At 47.1% G+C, this 6,497-nt stretch overlaps 1 protein-coding gene across 1 annotated transcript in view; it reads left to right on the plus strand.

Annotated features, from left to right (window-relative positions):
- Positions 1-4,108: 4,108 nt before the first annotated feature.
- The window catches only part of ZC3H12D (zinc finger CCCH-type containing 12D), a 28,418-nt gene continuing 26,029 nt past the window's right edge, over positions 4,109-6,497 (plus strand). Inside the window, exon 1 of the mRNA XM_025049250.1 lies at positions 4,109-4,314. The gene's annotated coding sequence lies outside the window, so the exon portion shown is untranslated. The remainder of the gene's footprint in view (positions 4,315-6,497) is intronic.

Below are 6,497 nucleotides of genomic sequence, written 5' to 3' on the forward strand. Positions count from 1 at the left end.
TCTGCTACTTTCTCATTCGTTTGTTACCCCCAAAATAAACCCCTTGGTTATGTCCAATCTTCACAAATAATTGTTCCTTTGTCTAAAAACAATAGTCACTGAAGGGGGCCCATTTTTATGAGACCTCTGTACGTACAAATTAAGTTTGTTTTTTTCTCCGGTTGCTCTGTCTTGTGTCAGTTTAATTTTTAGACCAGCCAATATGAACTAAGAAAGGTAAGGAGGAAATATTCCCCCTCCCTTGACAATCCTTACTCATACAATTCATCAAAATAAATTCCAGATCGTGATGAGAGCCCGATTATAAAAAATAAAAATTTACACCTTTATAGAAAACATAGGTAAATATCTTTACAATCTTAGGATAAGGAAGAATTTCTTAAACTAAATTCCAAAAACGTAAATGATGAAAGAAAAACCAATAGCTTTGATTATACAAAAGTAAAAACATCTACAGGCCCCAGAAAAACATAAACAAAGCTAAAAGACAAGTATTAGACTGGGAGCAGATAGTTCTGGCATATACAACAGATAAAGGATTAGTATGAAAGCTATATAAAGATTAACATCAATCAATAAGAAAAATAGGACCCAAGAGGAAAATGGGTAATGGAGGGGAAAAATAGAGGAAAATTGCACAGCCAATAAACATATGAAAACATCCTCAACTTCACTAGTAATCAGGTAAACGAAAGTTAAAATAACCACGAGAAACGATATACCATTTCTTACACATCAAATGGGCCAAAAGCAAAGTGTGTCCCACTCGCAAAGCTTGGCGAAGAGACAGAGAAACAGTTATGCCACCCGCGGCTGCTGGACGTGTCACGGGATGGGCGCCGTCGGGTGATGTCTAGCAGGGCTGAACCTGTGCAAGTCCGCGACATCACCGCGAATACCTACCCTCCGTTTAACTCACTGAGAAGGCGGATTATACAGTAAGAGACTGTTGCTGGAGCTCACTGCTGCTGCAGGGCGAGGGGAGCAGCCAAGCCAGGGGTCCTGACCCAGGCCCTTCCACGGGCTCCCAGGGCTTCGCGAAGCCCTGAGACAGTGGCACATGCCATCCACCTGTGAGTCTGTGTACCCCTCCCTGCGGAGGGTCTGTACCTACATGTTCAGGATGCACTGTCTCAACACCTCCAGGTTGCTTCCTGAGGGCACAGACCTCTGTCTCTGCAAAGGCCTGAGTGGGCAGAAATGGCTGCGGGGCAGAATGAACTGCCAGGTTTCAACGGAGGAGGAAGGGAAGGGTGGCCGGCCTGCTGTCCTACGCTTTCCTTCGTACTCAATAGCTTTTGACCATATGGAGACACGTGCCGACTCCAGTTTTGGGTCGGCAATGTGTAAACTAAAATCGTTCCCTCTGGCAGATCTTATTTCTTGTTCGATTGGGAACAAATAGCCTAAATCGTGGTTTATTGCTTTCAGTTTCTCAGAGTCATAGCAGCTAAGTCATCTTAGCTATAGAGGAATCAAGATGCGTTTTCTCTGACTCAGATGCCGTGAAGGCATCTGTGGAGCTTCTTGGCTTACAGAGACGGCTAAGTAACAATTTCGCTGGTCTAAATAACATCCAGGATTTAAGACACAGAATTCTGGGACGGCTGCCAAATACTTGTCTGATAGTTGAGCAGATTCGAATGTCTCTTTTGTCAAACGGTTTGGTGCTGGTCACTCGGGTACCTATCCTGTTCAATCTGAGGTCAAAACAAAAAGTGTTATTTGCCCAGGTTCATCTTTTTATTAAGTGCACAGCGTGGTCTCACTTGGCAATCTCCTCGGGAATTCCTTCCTTGATTGCTTGTGAGCCTATGACTTAAAAAAAAAAACAACAAAAAAAAAAACGTGACTCAGTCACGTAGTATTTGGAAGAGATTGTCCAAGGAACCCATTGGCAATATGTGACTCTAGGTTCCGTTGATTTATTCGGCTAGACAATCAGATAACAAGGCTCTCGGATGACGTTAGTGCGTTTCACCATAGAAACGGGGTCAAGGTGTAAGGAGTCAAGATGTAACCGTGCAGCTTTTACTGAGGCTTCTTGTGAAGAATGTGCATTTGAAGACGCCCCTACCCCCGTACACACTGCATCTTCTGTAGAACTGGAGCTGAGGATATTTTAGATTTTTCCTAAAATGTAATACCACGGAAATAATTATTTCTCTTGAAAACCCTGAATGATTTATTAGGGATCCTGGAGGCTATGAGACCCTGTCAAGAGAGTATTTTGGAGCCTGGTGGGTGGCCCTGGGTTTCAAATCTGACTCAACCAAGTGAATGAACTTAGGCAATTTGGTTACCCTTTCTCAGCCCTAATGACCTCATCTCAAAAATGAAAATAATAATTCCTATGCTGTTGTGGGGATTAGGACACTTTGATGGAAAGTACCGAATATTCTGGAGGTGCTGAACAAACGGCAGTTATTAGAAAATCCATCATTCCCGAAAACTCAAAGCTGGCATTAGTGTTCAGACGAAGTGACGATTCTAAGCTAGATAGCTAGTAAAATGTTCTTTTCTTCTAATAATTTCTGATTGTATTTTTAATTTTTATTTCAATGATTTCATTCGATATGTGTTTTAATATTCTAGATCAGCGGTTCCCAGCATTTTTGGTACCAGGAACTGGTGCTCCAATGAGAATCTAATGTCTGACGATCTGGGGTGGAGCTGAGGCGGTGATGCTGGCGCTGGGGAGCGGCTGCAGATACAGACGAAGCTTCGCACGCTCACCCATCGCTCACCTCCTGCTGTGCGGCCTGGTTCCTAACAGGCCACGGGCCAGCACCAGTCCATGGCCCTGGGGTTGGGGACCCCTGTTCTAAATGGCCTCAAATCTATGGGAGACGGAGGGGGAATAAAGAAGAGCAGCAAATTCCAGTTAACTTGTGCCCCTTTTATTTCCTTGGCACCAGCTTCCAAGTTCTAAACCCAGCCTGACCAAGTGGCTGGCTGTGTGTCCTTGGACGAGTCACTGTGGAGAAGAGACTGTTCTAGCTGGTGACCACTGCTTGACCCTTGAGCTAGATCCAGGACAGTAGAGATTGTTTCTCATAAATCCCTCAGAGACAATCTGACTGACCCCTCCCCTATTCCCTGAACTACTGGCTCCTGGACCAATCCATTGCCCTACCCCGGGCAGGCACGTAAGGCATTTTCCCCCTATCTAGGGCAGTTATACACCAGTACCCCATTCATCCTGCCCTGTACTACATAACTCTTTAGCTCCTTCCATGTGGCAAGGAGGATATGCACTTCATCTTGCCAAGATGCGCCTCGTATTTAAGTTCCCTTAATAAACTCTTGATGCGTTGATGGAGCAGTCGGCCTCTTTCTTTGGTGTCTGGATCTCAGAAAATTTCCCCAACAGTTACTTTTAGAGACATTGTCATTTGGTAGGATGTGGGCTACTGTGCAGTTTGATTGTGTCCTTTGTCTTATTCTGACTCCTGCTGGGTGTCCCCCAGTGCAGGACATAAACACAGAGTTTGGGGTCTGGGGCCCATCCCCTCTGAGGCTGGTGGCAAGCTGGGCTGCAGGATGCTGTGGTCAGGTGGGCCTGGGGTCCGGCTCCCTGGCCACAGAGAGAGAAGCAGCAGCTTACCCCATGCCGGGCTGTGGAGAGCAGACCCCGGGCTCATAACCCTGACAGAGGTAGTGTCCCGGTCCTCCAGCCTGAGGACTTGGTGACTTGCTTGTGACTCTGTTTGGAAAGGACAGGGTCCTCCTCCACGCCCATGGCCCTGTGCAACGCTATCTATGCAGCTATGGTCTCTCCCTCGACCTGACACCCTTTGCTCCTATGTGCTGTGTTTTGGTTCACCAGGTCGTGGGGCCCGACCCCTTGGAAGCATCTAGGACCAGCTGCTTTTCTCAGCCGGAGGCACGAGTGGGAACTTGAAACAGAAGTTTCGCATTGTTCATGCTTTTGCTCTCTTCCAGTCCCTCCTGTGCAGCCAGCCCGAGCCCTCACAGAGTTTGTTTTGTATGTGGTTGTTAAACTTTGATTCGGTGACTCATCCTGAGGCTCAGGCTTCAAGTCTCCCTCCCTCATTTGATTGCTTTCTTCCTTTCCTTTTTTTTTTTTTTTTCAACCCAAAGCAAAACTACCTTTGTAGCTGAACGTGACGCTAGTGTCCAGGAAGTGGAGCTCTGGCATAAAGTGTCTCTTAACGGCCGCGTGGCTCCTGCGGCTTCAGTGACACCTAGCTAGCTGGGAGGAGAGGGGCAGTGTGACAGCTGCTGGCAGCTGGACAAGCCAAGGGGAGCGCCTGGCGTCCACTGTGAAGGCTGGAGCGGCATGCCCTGCTGGTGAGTGCATGTCCCCTGGCCCTCATTCTGTCACCAATACCGTGCCGACTTGGGTTGAGGGAGGGTTGGGGGTAGAGAGACAGAACATAGCCGGGGTGTGGGCTGGAGGTCAGGTCTTGGTTGAGTGTGATCCTGAGCAATCTGATTTCCCACACCTTAAATTACTGTAAATGCTCAGATAGAAAAAAGTAGGTGAGGATTTTTAATGTCCTTTAGGTGAAATCCTTGTTCATTTTAGCAAAATTGCCTTTCATTTCTAGATGACTTTTGTGGGAGAAAGATTAGTGAGAGGAAGCTCTTTGGTTTAAGTAAAAACTCCCACTGTGGCCTTTGAAAGTATTTTAATGTCATGAAATCGGAAGGAATAGAACTCTCGGGCACCTTTTAAGCACCTGTCTCCATGCTCTCGAAAGCATTTTCTAGACTAGATATTGATGTGCAGGTGTCTGGCTTCCTGGCAGCTCAGGAACATTTGGCGGTCCCCCCAAACCGGAATGGAATATAGTAGAGGGTTTTTTTTGTTTTTTTTTTTTTTAAAGTTTGCTTCAGAACTGCCCTGGACTATGGATCAAGGCTGTAAATACCCATGTGTGTACCTGAAGTAACCTGTAGCAACACAGAATAGCAGGGGACAAGTCTGAGGAGAAAACAAAAGGCCAGGCCACCCACGCTCATAGCAGCATTACTCACCATAGCCCAAAGGTGGCAGTAACCCAAACGTCCGTTGATGGATGAGTGGACAAACAAAATGTGGTCTATACACACAATGGGATATTACTCAACCTTAAAATGGAAGGAAGTTCTGACACATGCTCTAAAATGGGTGAATCTTGACATTAGGTATGCTAAGTGAAATAAGCCGGTCACAGAAGGACACAGGCTGTACGATTCCACTTACATGAGCTACCTAGAGCGAGTAGAACGGTGGCCGCCAAGGTGACGAGGGAGGTGGGGTGGGCGAGCTTCCCTCTGGGAAAGTGGAGAAGTTCTGGAGAAGGATGGTGATGAGGGTTGTTTAATGCCACTGGACTGCGCTGGTAAAAATAATTCAAAATGATAAATTTTATGTTATGTGTATTTTACCACCATTTTTAAAAAATATATAATTCTCTTAAAAAAAAAAATGAGGCCAAGCCCAAAACACAAATCTCATGGGCTGCAGTCTTTGTCTTTCTGTGACTTCCCCAAAATCTAACTGACAACTCCACATGGGGCTCTAGACCTGAGCCGAACCAGAAAACGTCTGTTTGGACTCTGTTTAGAAGTTTTTCCTCATCACGGTGGGTGACTCTGGCAGCCATATGTGGTGTATTTCTCTGGACCTGGCAGAGGTGACTAGGGATGGACTTGGGGGTCTGGGGCAGTGTGCTGACATCGCTCACTCTGAGGCTGATGTCTGCGTTCACCCTGCTCTGTGGCCCCAGGCAGCCCTGGGTAGCATCCTCCGACCCGGGAGATGGTGGGAATCGCCACCCTTGGGAGTCTAGCCTCTCCCGTGTATTAGCTGTGAGATCCTGGGTAAGTTGGCAAAATATGTCAGTTTTCTCACCCATGATGTGAGTGATGAAGTGGCCTTTTCCACCATCCGGGGACATTGGGATTTCCAAAGACAAGGTACATGGAAGCACCTTATAACGCTAAAACACTGTGCACACGTGAGCTGCTGGGTCTCCGCACATCTTGCACTCTAGATTTCTCCGTCCGTCTTTAGTTTCCTTTTTATTTTTTGCCTCAGGGTTTTTCCAGTCTGAGGTTACAGACCTGCAGCCTGGGGGCCCTTAACCTGGATTGGCTGATTCTAGAAGGAGCGGATCTGATCTGATTCCCACTGTCCCACCAGCGAGGTTCCACTTTCCTCCCTGCCTCCCCCACCCTTCCTTCCATGCTGGCTCGTAAAACTTCTAACTTTGAATTCAGCCTGAGCTCATCTCCACACTCCCCTGGACTGCTAACCACATGCCGACGGTCCTAGGAGCTCTCAAGAACACTCTGACTATTTCCAAAGTGTTGCTCGTCATCTGTGCTGTTGATGACTTCCAGTCAAGATTGAGGAAGAAAACTGAAGTGAAGTCGTTCATACTTTCAGGTCTTAAAAATAGAAAGGAAAAAGAAGCTTCTGGCAAGGTTGCAGCTCAAAGGCCATCGCATCCGAGGGGAGGGTCCTTCCCTGAGGGCTGGGGGGG

This window comes from Pteropus alecto, unplaced genomic scaffold (assembly GCF_000325575.1).
Source record: "Pteropus alecto unplaced genomic scaffold, ASM32557v1 scaffold185, whole genome shotgun sequence".
Lineage (NCBI taxonomy): Eukaryota > Metazoa > Chordata > Mammalia > Chiroptera > Pteropodidae > Pteropus > Pteropus alecto.